Below are 23,017 nucleotides of genomic sequence, written 5' to 3' on the forward strand. Positions count from 1 at the left end.
GAAAACAGAGCTTATCGGAGATTCAAATGCCACTACACAGGAGCCGTCGGATCGGGCTAATCAACGGTCCAGATCAAATCGGCAGATCACATCAGTGGAGGTCAACGGGGCATATTGGCGCTAACCCTAAGTAGGTCGCGACTGCGATCCAACGATATAACGTGGACTGTCAGATCGGCACGTAGATTAACGGCGGAGACCATGTATATATATCGCAGATTTAAAGGGGAAAGGCCCAAACCGCAGGCCTGAAGGCTCAGCAATATGCGATTGCGACTTATCGCATTGCAAAATACAAAGGGGTGATGCCAATGGACCATGAAACAACGATATGTCGATGCGCTGATAGCCGATAAGGCCGATCGAAACAATCAAAGATCAGAGATTGAGGAAGTGAAGCGACATGCAATATCTGCAATGAGCGGACCCGACAGGTTTATAAATGTGGCTCTATAATATTTGAGTTTCGATATAAAAGTGTTTTGCCAGACTTCTATGTGTATTGGTGTATTTCCATTATAAAACCGAAATACAAAGGAAACATGGCATATTACAATATTGTGATAGAATGGTGGACCCGAAAGGTTTATAAACACAGCCTTATGTTATTTAAGTTCCAAGGTAAATGGTATTTCGGGCGGACCTCAAGTGGTAAGTGGTATTGGACAGGCTCCGCCTGATCCCATACACTGACCGACACGTGGCATGCCGCAGGAGTGAGAAAACTGCTTTTTCAGGCAAGTAATCTCCGTGCACATAGACCACCTGAAATGGCTACCAGCGGTTGGATTGGGAGATCATGGATCAATGGTGGATTTGCGATAGCGATCAAGTGTAGACCCGAAAGGATTATGGGGCAGAATTTATATCATTTGAAGTCCGGCTTTAGCGTTTTGGTCGGGATTTCCTGTCTTTCCGGTATTCCTCTGCATAAATAGAGAAGTGTCATTTCTGGGATCTTCACCAGTGCTCAGTCCTTTCCATTTGTAAACAAGTGGAAATGATGTATTAAGCGTTATGACAATGATTGTTTAACGCTCAGTAGGAAGATGAAGGGACAATGCCAAGAGCCAGAAAGCCCGAAAAGGGAGACAAACATACAAGCGCCAATAGGCTTAAAAGCCATCACATGGCAGGACAAAGGGAGAGTTGTTTAGGAGAAGCAGTTTCTCAGAGATAGAGAGTCAGAGAAAATGCAGCTATGAACAGTTGGTTAGAGGCACTAAGAGGGAGAAATCTGTGTACTCTTTAAACTCAAGGTTTTCGAGTGAAATCCCTATGTAATATCACTGTTGTTGTGTTATGGCTCTGATTGAGCTCTCACTTGTAATCATCTACTCTTGAAGACATAATATAGAGGTCGACACTGAAAGCTGGACCAGGAGACGTAGCCAGGAAGTCTAGTGAACTCCTTCATTATTTGTTGTGTTGATGTGTGTGTCTGTTATGTTTTATGACTATTCATTATCTATATTATTCACAATCTTTTCGATCTGTTGCACTAAATAATATAGGCATTCCTACACATAAGTCTGTAATACCTTAATATTGATTTAAGATCTCATTTTCAGATTAGAGATAGTGCACTTCAGAGCACTTTCCTCAAGCCAGGGGTGCTCTACAACGCTCTGTCTCTTGACCAGACCTGCGCTGGTGCTAGAGAGGCCATCCTAGGGGCTTGCAAGCACAATTTTTACCAAAAATCACTTCAAAAAGGGTTGAAACAAGATCAATGGAAGCATGTAAAGTCTAGTAGGGTGTACTAGGATGAAGGTAAACTACCCAAAACGATGATCATTCCCCAGTGGAGTTGCCAATTTTTTATGTGGAATTTTGCATCTATGGATAAACACAATTTCCCTAGGTGGGTAGCTACACCTAGAACAACAGATTTAAAGCGCTTAACCTTTTTATATAGAAGATAAATAAGACAAGGTACCTACTTGTTATATTTTTCTTTCCCTTTGTCTCCTTTGTTTGGCTCTCGTCGCTCCTTCTCGAACTTAATCCGCTTGACAAGTACCTGCAATCATAAACAGAGGACAAAAACCAATCAAAGCAAGAGATCTATCTACTATAAGCAAATGGAATTGAAAGCATTTACACATATAATCATCATACATAAAGACAAGAATATGGGAAAAGGTGTAAACAACTTTATTAAGTAGAAGGAAGAATTACAACCATGAAGTCTGATCCATTGTCACTCTTCCAGCTTGGGTTCCAACCAACATCACATCAAAAGCACAATACTTCGGTAGCATAAAAATACTTGCTTACAATCTCAAACCTCACACCAATAGTATCTCCTTACAAATTCTCAAAGTCCAGCCCCTAATCACTTAGATGAGTGCTCAATTTATAGGAAAATGATGGTGGTTTGGTCATAAATGAGGGTATTGAATGGGCTTCCAAACTTAGAGTTAGTTTCCATGGAGGAAGGGATGAGAGGATAGGAGGTTACTTAACTCATTTCCTATCCAATTTCGAGCTCATAGGAGATGATAAGTGTGGGAATATTCTAGATGGCTCCAGAAGATAAGAATATTCCCAAAACCCTATGATAATTTCGCTCAATCTCACCCAACGCAGGTTAAAGTGGGCTTAAGTGCTCTGGAAAGCACCCTGACATGGGCCTACCTGCACTAAAGCACACTTACCCCTGACCAAGGCTACGCTGGTCCCTCAAGGAGGCATTTCTGGAGGGCTTCAGGCCAAGAAACTCTCAGGGAAGGAGGCATTCAAAGTGATGACTTGTCTAGGTCATGTAGCAACTGAATTAGGTTTTGATGAGCTGTAAAAGTACCGATCTGAATGATGGGAATGATGTGCCCAAATGGATCTATAATAGGTTGACTGGAAGGTTGAACTACGTAGTTTTGGAGCTCAAGGGGCCAGGGTTGAGCACTTAGATTGCGTAGTGTGCAGTCCTTAAGGTCAGGAAATACACATTGGGTGGTTCCAAGAGGCAAGGGATGAGCTTGAGGGTTGGAACTACATCGTGTGTGGTTTAAGGAGGCTGAGTGAAGTCAAGTTGATTGGTCAGGAACTTTCCAAAATTTGACTAATTGCAGGATCAATGAGGTCAAAGTAAGAAAGGATAAAACTTGAGCATGATCACACACTTAGAAAACAACCTTGGGGTTATTCCTTCCTTTTCTTTCAATGACTTTCTTAGGCTATTTATTTTTATTTATAGCATTGTTTTTTTCTCTCCAATTACCTTTGATCTCTGACCCACACTTTTCCTACTCATAGAAATGTTTCAATTTCTTAATGGCATCATTTAAGGTCTGAGGTTCCAATAGTTCAATTTGGTCTCTGAATATCATAGGCAACCCACTGATGAACCTTTGAATCTTGGCCTTCTCATCTCTAAGATATGGCACATATCTTAACAGTCACTGAAACTTGGTGACATACTCGTCATTTGTCATTTGTCCCATCTTGAGCTCATATAATTATTTTTATCTGCTTTCATAGTATCGCTCTGATAAATACTAATTTTTGAAGAGATTTTCAAACTCACACTAAGTCAACTTCTCTTCAATGATACCTCTGACATTCTTCATATCTTCCCACCACATGTCTTATTTTCCTTTCAAGTTATGGGTGGCAATATTGGCTTTCATGTTTTCAAAATAATCATGGAATCTAAAAAAATTCTTGATACCCAATAGCCAAGCATCCACATATTTATCCTTCCTCATGTCTCCATCAAATGTGGGCAACTTGTTTTTCTTAGATTCCTTGGGCATACAATCATTTTCTCTCCTTCTCTAAGGATGATGATCATGACGAGAGTAATGATCATGCATCTTTGTATTAGAGTTGGAATATTTACCAAAGTGGTGCACATAAGTGCTTGTTCCTCCTCCTGGGGTATTTAGGGGTACACTTGCGTTCACTTTGTCTTCACTCTCTCACCTGTGCCTCTTCTTGGACCTACTACCATCTGCTCCATTTGTTTTATCTTATGATTTCCAAAGGCTTCTCTTGCCTCTATAATTAGTTACCAACTCATGTTGCATCTATCTCTATAAGTTCAAGAGGCCTTGCAAGATGACTGCATTGATTTTAGCTTGCTTCTCTTGAGCTTTTACTAAGATTTCATTGTCTGCCTTAAAATTTATGACCTCAATCCTTTGGATCTTCAAGGTATCCATACAATCAAGAGAGTTTGTACCTCCCCCTAGGCCAAATGATCTTTCTTCTTCATTTTTCCTTACTTTCTCATGTTTATGAGATGTGTGGTCAGAAATATATTCTACCATCTTGTTGATCATTTCTTGGTCATCAGGATTTATGGTGTACCACCCTCTTCTATTATGGGTGATCCTCATCTGATGTTATCTTACATTATGTGTTTTCATTCACACATAATTGTTAGACACATAATCATATAAGTAAATGACAAGAAATCATGTCCATGATCCTGCTTTTGCAGAACTGTTATGCCAAACCTTGGCTTAAAAAAACAATCCATATCAGTAGACTAATATCATACAATCAACAAATTATTGATGCACAGGCCTTCATAGTCCACAAAATATACATCTTTCAACACAACCATTAGCTCATCAATCACAATGAAATGGATCAAATGTTAGTCCACACCACATAGGTAGATCATAGAGTAACTATGTCAGTCAAATAGTCATAAAATGAATTTTAACACCTTAAAATTTGTTTAGCTAATTTTTAAAAATCACTACAAGGCCTTCTTCTAGGAATTCCACTATTACCTTTCCATGATTAAGCCCATCAAGTTCAAGTGTCGAACCTGGATGCTCTTATAACACTCGTAACGACCGCCTCCTAATCCTCACCATAACAATGATTAAGAGGGGGGTTACTATGTTGACCCAAGATCCAAGGTGTCGTTATGGAAATGGGGTCCAAATTTTTTATCTTTTTAACTCACTTAAATCCTGATTTTAACATCACCATTGCGTTCATTTCATCAAGATGATTCTAGTGATATAAAACTTTACCTAAATTCAAAGTTAGGATCAAGAGATGTGACCATGGAAATTCTGGCGAATTAGAGAGCTCCACATCATCGTATTAGCCATGTGGCTATACCCCTTGGCTAGCCTCATGATGCCATATGGAAAATGGTTAACGACTATTGATTCATTCATGATTTTGGGTTCCAAAACCTCTCTCTTGCATTAAAGTGAAACTTTTACATAGATGCACAATTATATACATATACATATATGTTATCGACCCCTCGATGATCTTTATTTTCCACTAAACTTCTCATCTCCTGGGCTTTATTTCCTGGCCATTGCAATTGTGCATTTGATGTTTTACTTTAGAATTGATCCTCTGGGCTGACCCATCTAGGAGTATGCATATCTCCAATGAGTTTCTTATTGGGTGCACATGTATGACACTGCAGCTCATTTCATGTCACCATGTTCTTTTTAATGTGTGCTCCTCTTCATGCTTTTAGGGAATAGCCTCTAGGATTAGGTGTAACGTGGGGCCACACTACTCAGCATGTAACCTATTTTAATTAATCCTTCACCGACATCAAGCTAACGACTTTTCCAACTTAGCTCGGTCCCTGTTGGTCCAACTCTTCTCTTTGTGTGGCTTTCAATGGGATTATGGGATGCGACCCCTCTAGGCTTACATCATCTCAAGCCCTTTCCCATTTTTCAATCACCTCCCCCACTTAACCTTGGAAACTCATTACGTTGGCCTTGCATTGAGTTAAGTTGTGTAGTCTTAGGGCTAGCAATCTAGACACAAAGAAATCCTTTACTCGATCTAATAAATTCCATCACAACCACAGATAAGGTTAAAGGGGCTAAGGATGTCTGAGTCATTTTTGAAGGCTTATGACCATCACACTACCACAGTGGTTACACAAATGCTTAAACTCACACCAAAACTCAACATCACTACTAAGATAGGTGTAGCATGCACTTGTGATATCCCTTCTAACCTTACGACTAGATCATCTCTTAAAGGTTTTTAATGGAAGAAAAATAGGACATGAGATAGGGACTTGTCCATTTAGCCCTTCAAAATTGTGGTCTCCTTGATTCCTCAATAACTTATGGAGAACAGGTCGATCTCACTCCAGGTATCCCAAGGTCTGTCTTGAAGGTCAAACCATCATGCCAAGATTATAGTGATAGGCGAAAATAATATGATCCCCAAAAGGCCAGAAAGGAATCATCAATAGTAAAATAAACAATGATTTCCCTTGTTAAGTTCAATTACAAGAATGGTCCTTGAGCACAGTCACTTAACCAATAGTAATACAACCTGCAGTCATCTCATTTGGTTGAACAATAATTCTAGGAAACTTAATAACAAAAGTGCCCAAATATATGAATACCCATTATGGAGTACCAATCAAGCTTATCACCATGGCTGAAACCAATCATGTAAGCATGGATTTTCCATACCATATTCACACAAAGACAACACACTCAACCTTAAGACTTCAACATTAACAAGTGCTTAGCAAGGATGCATCTTTGTATGGAATACAAAACTTTAAATTCAATTCATTCAAGCTCATGAGGTCATGCCTCACACAACACTGGATGTAAATTTATTAGATTGATCCCTTAATAAAATGGATGTACAAACCCAACACCAAGGTATGCATCACTGAAGGCTTGAAGAAGGCTCTTATATAAACAATAGGTCAATGAGGATAAAAGAGGAAATCCTCCATATTACCACCTTGCAACACAACAAGGCAATACAAGCTTGAAATCAACATAATCATCATATTGCAATAAAGAAGAAGAATGCTCATGCTAATAGTGTTGTAATAAAAAAAGTTTTCTCACACACTATGCCAACGCCCTTAAAAAAATAACACAACGCACTATTCATTACATTAATATGAATCACATTGTCATGTCTCATGTATTACTAGAATCATACCAGACCATAAATAAATGGTTCATTCATCAACATCGACAATACATGAGAAACTCTTTCTTATGAATTGTTGGTTAACTAAGTCCAACACGATGACTCTCCGCCCAACCATAGATAGTCGCAACCAGTTCTCACTTGTAGTTATCACCCCCGAGCTAGATTCTAGAGACTAAGGGGTCTTTTGCTTAAGGCATTGAGACATAATCTTTCATGGATTTAGGGACTCCAAAGGCCTCTCCACCTCCACCCTCCAGCTAAGTTGCAAGTAATAATGCACATGGAATCGAGAGACTCACTGTCTCCACCCTGCAAAAATAAACACCTTACTTCCACCCAACTTGGGGTCTCCAGAACTAGAGAAACTCAAGCCTACAAGGAAGCCAACTAGGAATCCTCTAGGAATTTTTATAAGAATAATTCCTCCACCCCAATCCTTTGATATTTTCCAAGAATCACCATCTCCACCCTCTACCTACTCAGGACTCGAGAGGCAATTTCTTCCCCACCTAGAAGTAATTTAATCCCTGACTCCTTGCCAACTGAAATGTGCCTCCCCCCTTTGTTGTTTCTATGCTCTTTCTCTGCTCACAATGGTTCTAAACTCTATGATCCCTCTTCTCTTTTTTTTCTTGTTGAAATCATTCCCCCTCCTCTTCCTTTTCCCTGGTCATTTTTTTCTTTAACACACTAGTTTACTTATTCCTTCCTCTCTCTGGCTACCTACATAGCCCATACTCAATAAATGATCATCCTATTTTCTTACCCAATCTCCCAAGGAAAGTACAATTCTCGTACTTCTAATTTAGTCCCATAAATTAGAGGAACACCAGGTCATTAAAGCACAACAACCAACCTTTAATGGTTGTCACATAATTCATAGTTTTTCTACAACAAGAAAACCTAAGCATCCCAAACAACTACCCTCCTCATTCTCTAGAAACTGTGTCCCATAATTCAACCCATATTTCTTTTTAGAAAATTATTTACATTAGAAACATGAGGTTTAGAAATTAGGTTGTTACACCTTTCTTGATGAGAATTTATTTTATTTATTTTCTAATACTCCTTGGTTTGTAGATATTACTATTTATCTCAATGCAAATAAGCTTCCACATAAGTTATTGCTTAGAGAACATCAAAAATTTGTTGGACGTAGTGGCATGTACTCATGGATCAAAGGATATCTCTTTCATGCAAGGATAGATCATATTATCTAGCACTGTATCTGATAGGATGAAACTTATGACATTTTGAAGTCCTATTATGATGAACTATGTGAAGATCTTGTAACTTAGAAATCAAAGAACCCATAGTAAAAACCATTTTTCATCAATGTTTCAAATCCCAACAGGGATCCATCATCAAGACTATGTGAACATCACTTCATAGATAAGATAACTACACATAATATATCACATATAGGATGTTATTGGCCCACGTTTTTTGGGATTCCCATACATATGTCAAAAGTTGTGATACATGATAGATTATGGGTCCACTACTGTAGACAAATGAGATGCCACTTCAACCTTATATTTTGGTGGAAAATTTTTAAAAGTGCGCCCTTGATTTTTTTAGGACCAATCAGTCCCTCATCAAGGAAGAAGGTGTACATGTTGGTGTGCAAAGATTGTGTGACCAACTGGGTCAAGGAAAAGGCCCTCCCAAAGGCCATAGATGAAACGATAAACAAATTTTTGTACGAATAAATCTTTGTCCTATATGGAGTTCCTCAAGAAATTTTCACCGATCAAGGAACATAGTTCACCTCACATCTTATCCAGTCTATTACCAAGTAGTTTAAGATCAACCATCAAAATTTTACTCCCTATCATCTTGAATTTGATGGTCATGTAGAGGTCACGAAAAAAGTGTTGGAAACTATCTCAACTAAAAGCATTCAACAACATCATAGAGATTGGGTAGACAGGGTCCCAAAATCTCTTTGGGCCTATAGAACTACCTAGAGGAACACCATAGGATTTACATTCTATGAGATTGTGTATGGGAAACATGTATTTTTTCTTATCAATTTTGAAATCAAAACACTAAGAACTAGATTGAAAGTGGGCTTGGAACTTTCAGAAGCCCGACAACATCAACTTGATTAGATCGATGAACTTGATGAGATCGGTTAAGATGCATTAATACAAGCTACCTTAGTCCAACAATACAGATCCAAGTGGCATGATGGATTAATCAAGAAGAAAATAATTTGAGAAGGGGCTAGGGCCTTCTATTTGATCATGGACTTAAAAGGAAATTTTTTCACTTGTTATCTAGGACAATATGAGAGACATGAGTTAAGATGATGGTTTAGTCAAGATTCATACTATTGACGAAGGAGGGACCCCATTAATGACCAATGGTCATTGAATAAGGCTATATCAAAAGCCTAAGTGCAAGGAGTATTTTATCCAATAATGAGTCCAAAACATATATTTAGAGGTTTTGAAGGAGGTGGGCATGCCACCAACACCCATACACCTCTAATATTTCCTTTTTATCTCATGAAAAATATATACAAAAAATAAATAAATAGAGGAAACATGTAAAATATTTGGTAGTGGAAAAATGGCTTCAAGCGCAACCAAGGTTGGTGTTGTTAGAAAACCATTTATTTGTTGATGGCACCAATACGAATAATAGAAAATAAAAAAGTTATCAATTGTGAAAACCACTTTCAAGGTGCGATTGGGAAAACTCCTATTTGAAATCTTGGTCTTTAACAAATAGGGTTTGGCAAAAAACAGAGAAAAAGAGAGCGAGAGAGAGAGAGGCATACAATGTTAGGTTTTTAATCTTGTCTAATGAGGACTTTATCAAAAAAATAATCCAAGGGGTATATTTAAAGGTTCCGAGCAAGGTGGTCATCCCGCAAACACCCATACACCCATAATCTTTCTTTTTCAGCTCATGAAAAGTTACATTAAAAATACTAATAATAATAATAAAGGGGAAAATGGTACAATATATGGTAGCAAAAACCTGGCTTCAAGCTTGGTGTTGTTATAACACCATTTTTTGGTCGATGGAAACAATAATAATGAAAAAATAATAATAATCTCAATTGTGAAAATTGCTTTCGAGGCTCAATTGGGAAAACAATTGTTTGAAAACTTGGTCTCCAATGGACAAGGTTTGGAAAAATGAAAAAAGAGAGAGAGGGAGAGAGAGAGAAAGATAAAAATAATATGCATACATACATACATTCAAACAATAGAGGCATCAAATGACACTTTTTAATCTTGTCTAACGTACTTTTTAGGAACAAAATGGAAGCTTTCTCTTTGTAGAATTTTTCAAGGATGTCAGCTATATATTTCAAATGGGTACATAAGGTTACAAATATTAGATACACATAAATAACTAATGACAACATACAAAAGACATCTTACTCCACAATGGTTCAGGTTTTCTCTAAACACAATTTTAATTTATTTCTGTAAATAGAGATTTGAGAGGAATGAAATGACAATGTGTGATATCAAAAAACAATTTATCACTTGCCTTTCTTGAACTTTAGAATTACAACTAAAATTTATATTTAATATGTGGCACATGATGATTTTTCATCCCCTTTGTACTATTAACCCTCCAAAGCACACAATTGATCAAGTCCTACCCTAAATCTCAAGAAAATACAAAATCATCCCTCATACTAAATTTTGTCAAGATATAAACACAATGGAAAATCATGTAAAAGAAAGAAGATTACAATTATGATTAATCTAAGGCCCCTCAATGATTTGAGATTTGTGGGATGAAGTTTGAAGTTCTGTTCTAACAATACTATCAATGGTTCAACTCTTTCATAAACCAAATAATGACCAAAGGGAATTTATTAGCATAACAGAGTTAGTACTCTTTATTTGATGGATCATTAAGTTAAGCTCTTATATAAAAAGAACATAGAGCAATTTTGTAAGTTTGATGGCTACACCCTTCATACATCAAGGAACTTGGTAGTTTTATAAAGGTGTCCACCATACCTTTAGTATACAAAGGAATTTGGGTGTCATATGATTGTTATCATACAATGGGTCTTGCTATATGCCACATTAATTAATTTATAATATGCTTCATCGCATGCATTTTCATGTGCTTTACCATAAATTTCATTTTTAGGTGGTGGATTCATTACTATGCAAGGCTATTCAATAGCACTTAGCAACCATTAGCCAATTGTACAAGACCACATAGTTACCACATACAAAGTATATGGGCTAAATGTGACTTGATATCTCAATCATTAGCACATGAAACAATGTGATTGGGTTTCTACTATGCGCAAGTTAAGCCTTCATTGTGAATTTATCAATATACACTTATGAGAGGGTCATTTAATAGGACTGAACCAGAAAACTTTGAGGTCGTGAAATTCAATTCTATAGTGTAGGAATTTTTTGCAAAGGTCAATTGGTTTGGATTTCTTGGGACTTTTTAGGGCTCTCATGTTGACCTTGAGTTGGATTTTTCCTAGGATTTTAATGGCATAAGGGCCCAAGTGAATAAAATATAAATTGGTCTTGTGAAGGATTTTATCAGTCAAGTCATCAAGCTACCCTTTTTAGGAGAAAAATGGTACAAAAATTTCCAAATTTCGAATAAGAGTTGGGTGCCATTTTTGAGTAATCCTTCCCTACTACCCAATTTACAAAATGGAATACCAAGGAATTTCCAAGTGGAAACATGGAATGAAGTTTCCTCACCCTCCTACATTTTATTACTTATGATGGATAGTATGGAAATATATATCATTATCACACACATATTGTCATCCATCTCAAGGATGATAAATTTTTGAACACGCCTTGATATCTCCTCAAAAACTTGACCAAGCTTATCTAAGGTGTCCAGAAAAATAATATCGGGATGCTATTGTATCATAAGGGATTCATAAATATACTAGTCATGCCCAAACTACACCAAAGAGAAATTATGTGGTTTGCATTCTTAAGGAGAATCAAAACTTAGAATGGGCCAACTAAGCCTTGAGCTAAGGCCCTTCTAGCAAGTTCCAACTTGTCTCAACCTTAATAATATAATGTTGGGACTCCAAAACCCCATTTTTTGACACATGAAACAATAAGGGATAAAGGAGTAGAAAAAAAAACTAGGTGACCTTGATAATGAAGTTAATATGGATACTAAGGCTGAAGAGTCTAAGGGAGAAGAGGCTAATGATGAAGAAATAGAGATAGTCATGGATCAAGGTGTCAGTGAGATAGATACTAATGATGATAATATAAGACTCGGGGAGGAACCCAAGGAAATGTTGCAACAAACATCAACATCCCCACAATTCCACCTAGGGGTTTTCATGTAAATAGAGTTACAATATGGCCTAGGACCAACACTAGTGGAATCTAGTTGCAGGATAAAGAAAAAGGCAAAGAAAGGTATGCCAAGTTTAGGTCCAAAATCATTTCATTTTTCAATCCCTAGTTGCCAAGCACTCAAACAAAATAAAATATCAATGCTATAGAATAAAAAACTAAGGAAGAAGTTGTACAACATTAGGCCAAGAATGGGAAATGGAAATCCTATTAAGGGATATTGAAGAAGAAAACCTATATCTCACAATAGAAAGTCATGTTGAAAGCCATGTTAGAAAATCCCAATAGTTTATTAATGTTTTATTAGATGAAGTCATCACCAATGCTTATGGATTTCTTTATCTCAAGCTATATCTCCTATGGTGAAGAAACATGGATGAAATGTTTGATTTAAGGATAATTGATATGGAGTTCCACTAAGAAGTCCTCGAGAACCTAAAATAATGATAGTTCTCCATGTATCTACTACAAGAGAAGAAGTGGGAGGAAAAAATAAAAAAATCATAAGGATCAATTAGAATTGGCCTAAAAGTTGACAAAACAAGCCTATGAGCTAGCCTCAAATATAGTTCTTTGTAGAGGGCCTCCAAGGGTCTATCCTAATTATTTGCATGACTAGTGGACCACTTTTATACTAAAACAAATAGCATCTCTACAACCGCACAAGGTGAAATAGCAACAAAATTGTGTAGATATGTTTCTTTATGAAGACCTTGAGGATCAAAACCTATTATGTGAGCTTTACCTCTTCCATTTTTTATTACAGGATAATGATTACTAGAACCTGAATCCATATTTCAAGGATGTCTAGATCTAAGCTTTCACCTCACACACCCTTAGGTTTGTTAAATGTAAAATAGGTTGATTTCTATGGGATGATTGAATCTGAAGGTAAGGGATGAATATCCTTTACCTCGCATAATCAAATATGATTTCTAGTGGATTATTCAGGAACCAGGGAACTTTGTTTCCATAGACACCATGAGAGATATGTTATTACAAAAAGCAAGGAAATCTCAAGGACCCATTCAGTGGAGGAACTCATTATTTCCAATGACCTATGGGAAGATTTGCCCACTTATCTGAGGAATATGAACCAAGTTTGCTACACTTACTTCAATTTGGCCCTTAATTAGGCATTGTTCTATTTTAATTCTTTACTTATATATGGTCCAAGATGGATTGGCCTACATTTTTAATTCCTTGTCATTTGGCGCCCTAGTTGATTGTACAAAGAAAATTTGACATGAAATGAGTAGGAGGAGACACACAATGGTTATAGTTGGATAGGGACTTGCTATAATAGAATGAAGGGGGGAAACCAACACTTGAATTGGGTGAGCTGCACACAAGAGTAATAGAGGAATAATAGATAGGTCACATGAGTAAATGTAACCAAATCAACTAGGAGGAGATGACGAGTCCCCATTTTTTTTTGGTATATTTTAATACATAAAAAACTTCTTCTTTTTCCCTAATAAATAATTGTTTTGCCTCTATTCACTCTTATGTATTGTGAGTTTTACGAAGGTATACATTTTCCATACCTTTATCTATTTCCTTTTTACAATTGATATTGAAGTGTGTTTTATAATTTTTATCAAAATTATTATGTGTTTATGTGCATCTCTATAGATTATTATTTTTAATGGTTCAGCAATAACCTTGTACTCCTTGAAATAAACTATGCTCCCAAGACCATATACTTTCTCACCTAGTGATAAAGGATAAAAACCCAAACTTTTTACAAAGGATAAAAGCGCCAAATTTTAATAATGGGCATTAATAACGTATGGAACTCCAAATCTTGATGATCGATATCAATCAGGGATAAAACCAAATTTTCAATACCATGCATCACCTAAAGTATTTTTGTAAGGATAAAAAAATATTTTATTCAAACATGCATGATCATGGGATATCAAAGGATTTTAGCTCATCACATTCCAACATGAACACATGAGAAACCTCGTTATGATCAAGGAATCGGTAAAGACAATTGAGGGAATCTGGTTTCCCATTTCATGAGTTGAAATTGGTGCATTGTCCGCAACACAAAACTAATTGGAAAAGGCATGGGCATCCATGATATTCATTTTATGAAGTAACAACAATATGTTCAACCCCTTACACCATATATGTTAACAGAGGATTGGCCCTGTTGTGCCATTATTTTAAAAGACCACATGAAAAGGGTGTTGTATAACCACAACCTATCATAGGGAAGCACAAGGGTGAATATATTCAGTTCCAAATCCACTTTCTCAATGAATATAGAATCTACGAACCATCAAACCAGATGTTTAACCCACATTCATGGTCATGCCCGAGTTTCCTTTCAAGTTTTTCAATCAAACTAATCTCATAATTTATGGAACCTATCATTCTATACTTGGAATAAACAGGCTCCATTTCAAACTATATATATCTATATACTATCATGGCACAAGTTTACACACTATGGTGTCCATTAACGATATCAAACTATTGTAAAAAGATTGTGTTTGCAGACTTAATAAAAGTTGTTTTGAGTTGATGCATGAGACTGCTTTGTGATCTTGTTCTACTAACCTTGTGATCTTGGACATAGGCCACACCTCAAGTAGGGCCCAATCTAGGTCAGGCATTGTGCCACATTTATCTTTTGTATTTAATAGTCTAGTTGTAGTTAGAGGGCCCACTCTAGGTTAAGCATTGTGCCGCATTTATCTTTTGTATTTGATAGTCTAGTTGTAGTTAGATTGCTTATAGTAACATTATTTTTTGTTGTTTTCTTGCTATTCTATTTATTTGTTTTTTCATCTATTTTAATGATCTACTGTAGCATGATCCATATAATGGGTTGTACAAGTCTATATTTTTCAGAATGGTTGTAATGTTGCAGTAGAATTAGTATGTATTGAGTTATGTTGTTCTTAATTTATGATTGGTATGAAAATTTGTATACTAAAGTTGTGAATGAGTATTTCATGAGCTATGGTATGCAAGGTGCCACTAACCAACTAAATAATTGGGGATATAGTTAACTCTTTATTGCAAGTTTTATTTCCTTTCGTAGTCTTTTTCAGTGTGATGAGTAGAATAGTTTAGAGAATGCCATAATTGCAAGTTTTATTTATTTTCATTTATTTTTTAGTGTGATTAGTAGAATAGTTTAGATCATGCCATAACATGCCTTACTTATGTGTTACCTGCATTATATGTGTTGCAAGTATCAAACAAATGTCTAGGTTGACAAACTAAATGGTTGTATTTTCATTTGATTATCCTAAACTTAGAAAAATCCATATAAAAACAAGGTTCGTTGTATAAAAAATGTCCTCTTAATCCATCATTATGCAATTATTTTGTCTTATTTTTCCTTATTTATATTTTTATCAGTATGCTATTTATCTTCACTTGAATAAGTATTCATCTTGTAGGAATTAATCCAATTATGATGTGTACTCCAACAATAGTAAAATCATGTGCATCTATATAATTGTTTAGAATATTTTAAAATATTAAGTTTTTATGTAATAACTTATTTGAAATATTTGTCATTTCATGTAGTTTATTTATTTATTTAAATATTTTTAAATCATTATTCTTTTTTTTTAAGTCAAAATTTCTATTAATCATAAGGAATATAGATGGATACCAAAAAGGATGTGGTATCATCCCGACCAGGTTTGTTGACCAATACGATGACCATACAACATACAAAAATAAAAATTTCTAGCTGAGAGGTCTAACATTCCAAAAGACTAACAAAATAAGGAATACACCAATGAACATATTCAGTGGTCAGATGTGATGGAAGCGAGATTTTCCGGCCTAGTACCTGGGGGAGGTGGAGGACGATACATGTAGTTGACATGGTTCTTGAAGTGAGAAAGCCAGGTTTCGAGCTTTTCCACCTTTTCAGTAAGCAGGTTCTGGCTGCGCCAAACTATGACCACCCTCTCACGAACATGACACTGAAAGTATTGGAGTTGCTTGAGTTTTGCCATGACAACCTTGTGTTCCACTTTGTGAGCTTGATCATGGGCATCCAGACAAGAAGAAATGGAGTGAAGCAACTCAAAAATTGCAAAGGAGGGACCTGTCCTCCTAGAAGAGGTCTTACCTGTGGAACTAGAGCTACCTTGGCTGGGGTGGCCCCACGTTTCCGAGCCCCGAAGATACCCATGAGAGGGTGTTACACAGTAATTTTTCACCATTTGTCACCGTCCCTGTTTCCCCTCTCTCGTACATTGGAGGACTCATTCCGGGACTTGTGAGAAGTGACAAGACTTGAAACCACTTGCATTATTTTCCTCTGAGTATGAGCTTCATATGCCCTGAAGACATCTCCTGCAGCTTGCCCATAAAAATAGCCCTTTTTGCATTAGCGCGAGCCCACAGTGTACTGCCTGCGCCAATGGGGAAAATCCTCTAAATAGGGCGCGCCAGTTGGCGCTCTGTCTCAGAGTCGCAATCGCGCCAACCAACTTGGGTAAAGTTTTTAACAAAGAAACTTCCGAAGGTTCTCCTTAACTCATTCATCAACTGAATCTATGTTGAGTGAGGATGGTTTGGCTTCGAATCTCCATGAAAGGGAAGTGGTTTGCCACCTTTCATGGAAGTTTCCAAGTGATAAAGCCAATCCCATGGAAAATGTGATTGATCTTATCTCTTTCTCCTTCATCTATAAAAGCTTGTCTCCATGCCTTGAACAAGCTAGTGGTAGTGCTGGTGCTGAAAGTAAGAATATCAGGAGTTCAAGAGATTAGAGTTGCAAGAGCCTTCTTTGTGTCCATAAGGCCTAATCTAAGTGAGGAGATTCTTGTCACCAAAGAGAGAGAGAGGCTTGTTCCCCATCCCAACAAGCTTTGCAAGACTTGTGTAGCTGATCACCCAGCCAAAGGAGGATTTGACGTCAAAACAATGGTTGTATTCTCCTTTGTTGATTATTAATAATAGATGACTACTATTATGGTTCCACTCTCATTGTCTTTGTAATGGTTAATGTTTTCTTACATCTTTTCTGACTGATGTATAATTTCATTTACTAGATTTCACGTTTGTGTTTGTGTTGTTCTTTATGTGTGCAGGTGTCCATTCACGGGGATCGTGGAGGATCATGACCGGCCAAAGCAAAGGAGCGAGGGCGACGTCTCTTCTTCACATATTAGCGTTGGAATCCAAGTAGGTTTTCATTACCTACCTTTAATTTGCAATTAGGAATTTGCATAGTAGCATTGTTTGATTGTTGCTAGACCCGTTCTAGGCTAGTAGGGATCACCTCTATCTGTAGAGGGGATTTACCTCTCCAACAATTTGGCGACTCCGCTGGGGAGTTAGCTTGTTGTTTGATTTGCAAACTTTAGACGGAGCCTGAAGTACGGCCAGGTAGCCTTCGAAACACTATTGCTTTGCATTAGTGAAGTAGATCAACGCCACTTCAGTCAATCTCCGGTTTGGTTTACGAACTAAACAACTTGGAGTTTGTCTTGTCTCTTTGGTTTTCTCTTGTTTTGATTGCTTAGATAGCTTTCTGGGTTGGATTCTTTGCTGTCTCTTGCTTCCTGATCTGTCTGGATACTGCTGGCCTAGTCTTGGATTGCTTGTTTTTTATTTTGGCATAGCAAACTTGATTGGCGCTCTTTTTTTCATAACAGTCGCGCCAATTGGCACCACTTGTCAATGTACAACCCGCGCCAATCCTCAATTGGCGCTACTTTTGGCCTGAAAGTCGTGCCAGCCCAGGGAACCTTTTAGAGTTTGCTTGTTTTGAGCCTTCCAAGCTTGGTTTTTGTGTCTGGATACTACCTTTCAATCACTTGAATGTGTTAGAGTCTTGTTTGATTGGTTTTTGGCCTTTAACCTTTGGGTGTTTGCTTTTTTCTGCCGATTTCACGTTTTAGCCCTAGGGCATCTAGTGGCTTTGTGCATCGAGCCTTCCTTAGGAGTTTTGGCCTTCTATTGGTCCAGTCAACTTTTTGGTTACTCTCTTGCACTTTTTCAGTGATTGTTTAACTTTTTATTGCGTTATTCGAGTGAATCTCTTCTTTTCGCTTGGATTTCGCTTGGCTTCGTTTGGGCTTAGATCACAAAGCTCATAGAGGTCTTTGTGCTTTCTTCTTGGTTTGAAGGACTGCCTTGGTGTTTTGGGGACTTGATTGCGTTCTCATTGAGTGAAATTTGTCTCTTTTACTCGGTGTTATTATCTCTCAAAATTTGTTTAGTGCACTTTGCCATTGAAAAGAAAATGAACAGTCTCTTTTGCGTTGAATTAGTTAATGGAAATTAGAGCTTTTCATTGATTAGTGACTTTAAAGAAAAGTGTTGTTTATTGCCATTAGCTACATTAGAGTGGTTCTTGATTGTTTATGGTCATTTTGTTTGATTGAAAAGTTCTCAACTCTCTCGTAGTTAGTGTTCATCGAACGAAATGATACTTTTTGGCATATAGCTTGCATTTAGGGAATTGTGAGAGATTACATACAGTAGGACCTGGAAATCGAAACTTAATCAAAGATCAACTGTAAAATGAACTGAATAAACTTAACAACGCATTGGAACATAACGCTCACTGTTTAGAGGTCTAGGCTAGAGACGTGCTCTAGCGTCGTTAAACCTAGTCACTGTTGTTTCACATTACGGTTGGGTGATTCCTCCTTTTGTGACTTGATAGTGGTCTAACACGGATTGTGCTCCCACGTACCGTCGCGTATATGGGGAGACCCCACTAGGTTATCATCCTTGATCCATAGGAAGCCGTGTATTCCGCCTTACAAGCCGTAACGCACCGAACACAGCATTCAGGAAGATTGACTGCAGTATGGAAAGTCCTTGGTTTTCATATGATTGCCAAGGTGTATAAGCAGTTTTACGGGTTGTATGGTAAACCTTTTTGCCTAGTTCTCCAGAGTAGTCACTTTTGATCCTTTTCGGACTCCTTAAAAGAAAAGGTTCACTTGAGCAGTTTGTCACTTCGGGCTCACAAAACATTCGAAGGCAACTAGAGTCACCTTTTTGTCCTTTTCTCGACTCTTAAAACATGAAAAGGTCAAGTTCAGTTCCTTTGTCTTAAAAATTTATTTGGCCACGTTCACATCTACCTAGTTAGATATTTTTTGCGTTAGCTTGAGTAGGCTTCTTTTTTGATGGCAACCTTTCCGGGGTTCACCAACCCAGGGATCCCCTCTAACGGAAACCCTGGTCATTTTGCTCCTTTTGGAAATGTTGGTACTCCTTACATGGCAACGTTGTCCCTCCCAGGGTTAACTGTTGGGCTGCCTGTTTGGTTGTTCCCAACCTCTTTGGTCCCTGCCGTCTCAACTTCTAGTCAATCAGTCCCTCCACCTGAACAACATCATGTTGATTCTAAGGTGGACCTCTCCCCTTCTTCGCCTGTTTCTACGTCCTCATCTTCTACTTCGCCTGGTGAAAGTCTAGATTCGAGTAACCAGGTGGCTAAGAAGAAGAAGAAGAAGACGAAGAAGAAGAAGTCTCCTAAGGGAGAGGCTAAAAGTGCAGATACTGCCTCGAGTACACCTCCAATCGGGCCACCTTCTGCTCCTCCGCGGAAGGTCAAATTTCCTTGTAGATTATGCAAGGAGGACCATCTTCTTCGCGATTGTCCTGGCATTCCCAAGGTCTTAGAAGTATGGTCTCGCGATCCGGCCCACCCCTCATCGTCCTCTGAAGCTCACGGTGATGCTACCCTATCAGTTGGGAATAGTAAGGGAAAAGGGAAGATTCGAATCCCTTGCAGACTTTGTGAAGGCAATCATCCCCTTCACCTTTGTCCGCTCATGGATAAAGCCTCCGGCGTCTTGGAAAGTCTCGCGGCTCCCTCACCCCAACTCCCCATTGGATATCAACGTCTTTCTGCAGCCGCAGATCGTCCCCCTGCTGACAACGAGATTGGTTCAGATTCCTCTCTTGTCCAGCCTCCTCTTCCTGAACCTGGCTCTGCCCAGCCTGTTCCAGACCAACCATCGGTCGGAAAGAGTGTCGACTCGAGTTCACCACCCGATCACTCTGTTTCGGAAGAGCGTAATTCCCATGTTCTTCTCGTCTCCTCAGATTCCCCTGAGTCCAGAAATGACTCTCCTATCCCAGCTGCTCCCGAAAGTCCCTCTTCGGTTCCTATGGAGCATGGGGGCGATCATACGATTCCCCCACCAAGTAGTTTGGCCATCTCCTTTGATTGGAGTCACCTGACCGCTTTCCGCCTTCCATCCCATGTGCCTTTCCAGATTACAGTACTTGCCTGTGATACGGCAGTACCTGGCACTGTTCTGTATGAAGGTGCGTCGGTCAGTCTTATGCCGTACACTACTTGGAAAGCTTTAGGTTCCCCGCAGCTCGGGCCAGTCACGCAGAATTTGTTGGCTTTCGACGGAGGAGATTTTCCATCTATAGGAGTCCTCCCAAAGTTCCCTATTGCTTTGGGAGGTAAAACCGTCTATATCGACATACTGGTTACCCAAGGTGTTTTAGATTTCAGTCTTCTCCTTGGTCGGGACTATGTTTATGCTATGGGGGCCCTTATCTCTTCACTTTTCCGTGTGGTTTGCTTCCCACACGATGGAAGAATTGTGACTATCGATCAATTGTCATTCGTTAGTCCCCCGATGCCTCCTGCGTAGTTGTCGTCCCCTCCTAGTTTTTATCCACCAGTTGTATCTGCCCCACCACAGATCAACTACGTGGCCACCTATCCCGTGCCTGTATCCAGTGATGCCGCCGTCGTGCATAGTGTCCTGGGGGCATTGGGTCCCGACTTCCGAGATGTGGTCCTTCCATTGGGCGTGGCATTCTTGGAAGAACCAACTTCTTGTTCATTATGATGAAGTTTGGTCGGAGCATAGTTCACTGTCCTATGTCAAGCTCCTTAAAAAATGAAACTAGGGTGTCCGAGGATAGTTTTGGTCTTGTGGCGACCTCGTTAAAAAAGGAAACAACATGTTCCGAGGATAGTTTTGATCTTGTGGCGACCTCGTTAAAAAACGAAACAACGTGTTTCAAGCATAGTTCCTTGTCTTGTGTCAAGATCGTTAAAAAATGAAACAAGGGTTATGAGGATAGTTCTTTTACTGTGTCAACCTCATTAAAAAATGAAACAACTCCCTTTCCAAATCGAGTCTTTTGATTAAGATCTCGTAATATACAAGTCGAGTCTTTCCTAGATCTCGAGAGTGAACCTTCATTCCATCCACTTTGTTGAATGCAATGAAGCTTGGGGGGCATGTACCTCGATTTGCGTTATTATGCTGGGGGCATGCGAACTCATAACAAGCATAGTTTTTCGTTTCAAGCTTGTATAAACATGAAACCGAATCCAAGCAGAGTTTTCCATGGTTCAAGCTTGTGTAAAAATGAACCCATCTCGTGATTGTCGCTTATCCGCTAAATTCTGTTAGATGAGCCTTGGTTGTTTCATTCCATTGCCACCATCTCTTTGCCTAATCATATGCTTCCACTTGGTTGTTTATCCTTTCCTGAGGAACCGCAGTAATGAGTGGTTTTACTAGCTAGCCTCTTGACCATTACATGTTTTGAGCAGTTCCACCATTACCAGAACCAGTTGCTACCCTTTATACCACTCATTCCTCTAGGACAAGTCTCCTTTAATCTTTTTTCTGACTCGTAAAAGACGAAAAGATTACCGAGTATTTTTCCCTTTTTGACTCGTTAAAGAGAATAAAAATGGAGGTCTGCTTTCAGCTCTTTTCCGAATGTTTAAAGATGAAAAGATTGCTGAGTTCCCTCTTGACTCGTTAAATGGAAATAAGAGGTGGTCATCTTTAAACTCTTTTACGACCGTGTAAAAACAAAAAGATTGTCAGACCCTTGTCGTTTCAGGTTCGTTAATGGTTATGAAACAACGTGATTTCGGCCGCTTTTCTACTTTTTTAGGTCGAAGTCACTAAACATGAAAAGTACTCCTCGATCGTAATGGTCGGGCGGTTCTTTCGAGCATTGTTTTATACTTTTTCGGGCTCGAGAGACACAACTTTACGAAAAAGGACCCCCCTGGAGTTTTCTTTTCTGCTGTCTTTTCAAACTCTCTAAACATGAAAAGACGCCAAGTTTTTCCTCTATCAGACTCGTTAAAACTTGATGACATTGGAGTCCGTTGAGATGACGTTACAAGCATATGCTATCCCCGTCAAGCTTGTTAATAAAAATAACTGGGGTACTCGCCAGAAATGGTGGGGAAAATGGACCCATAATTATTGTCGTGTCGGCAGTATGTCGCTCTTGAACATGGCACTTGTCTGCATTCGTGTCTGGGTGGGGACATCTCATCTTGTTTTTACACTAGCCTCCGTGGGTTTGGGTTATCCTATTTGACCTCTCATCTGCTCATTGCCTCGTCACCATGACCTTTGATCCGTTGATGTCAAATACTGCCAAGTCCACTGTCGTGCCGCCGATATGTTCAAGAGAAGTTGACCTCTGCAGAATTACAACCTCCCTCTGATACCTCACATAATTCTGATTCACCACAACATTCTTCCTCTGTCTCGTGTCAATGATGTGGGAAACACTATGGCCCACCTTTGATCAAGGTCACTTCCTGTCGACTTCAGCTCATTATCCAGGAAGCTGATCTAGAGACTCCTTTCTGGTGCCTTGGAGCCTGCATGCCTCAATGGCAGGTTCTTCATGTTCGACGAGAGGTTTTCATCATTGGCCTCCGATCGAATGATTCTACGGGTGTTCGACGCCAGCTCACTCATTCGCACGCCGTAGATTGTACCTATAGTACCTTGAGGGCCATTGTC

The sequence above is a fragment of the Pinus tabuliformis genome, chromosome 3_2 (assembly GCF_031772625.1).
Source record: "Pinus tabuliformis cultivar Carrire ecotype Pingquan chromosome 3_2, CPIR1, whole genome shotgun sequence".
Classification (NCBI taxonomy): domain Eukaryota; kingdom Viridiplantae; phylum Streptophyta; class Pinopsida; order Pinales; family Pinaceae; genus Pinus; species Pinus tabuliformis.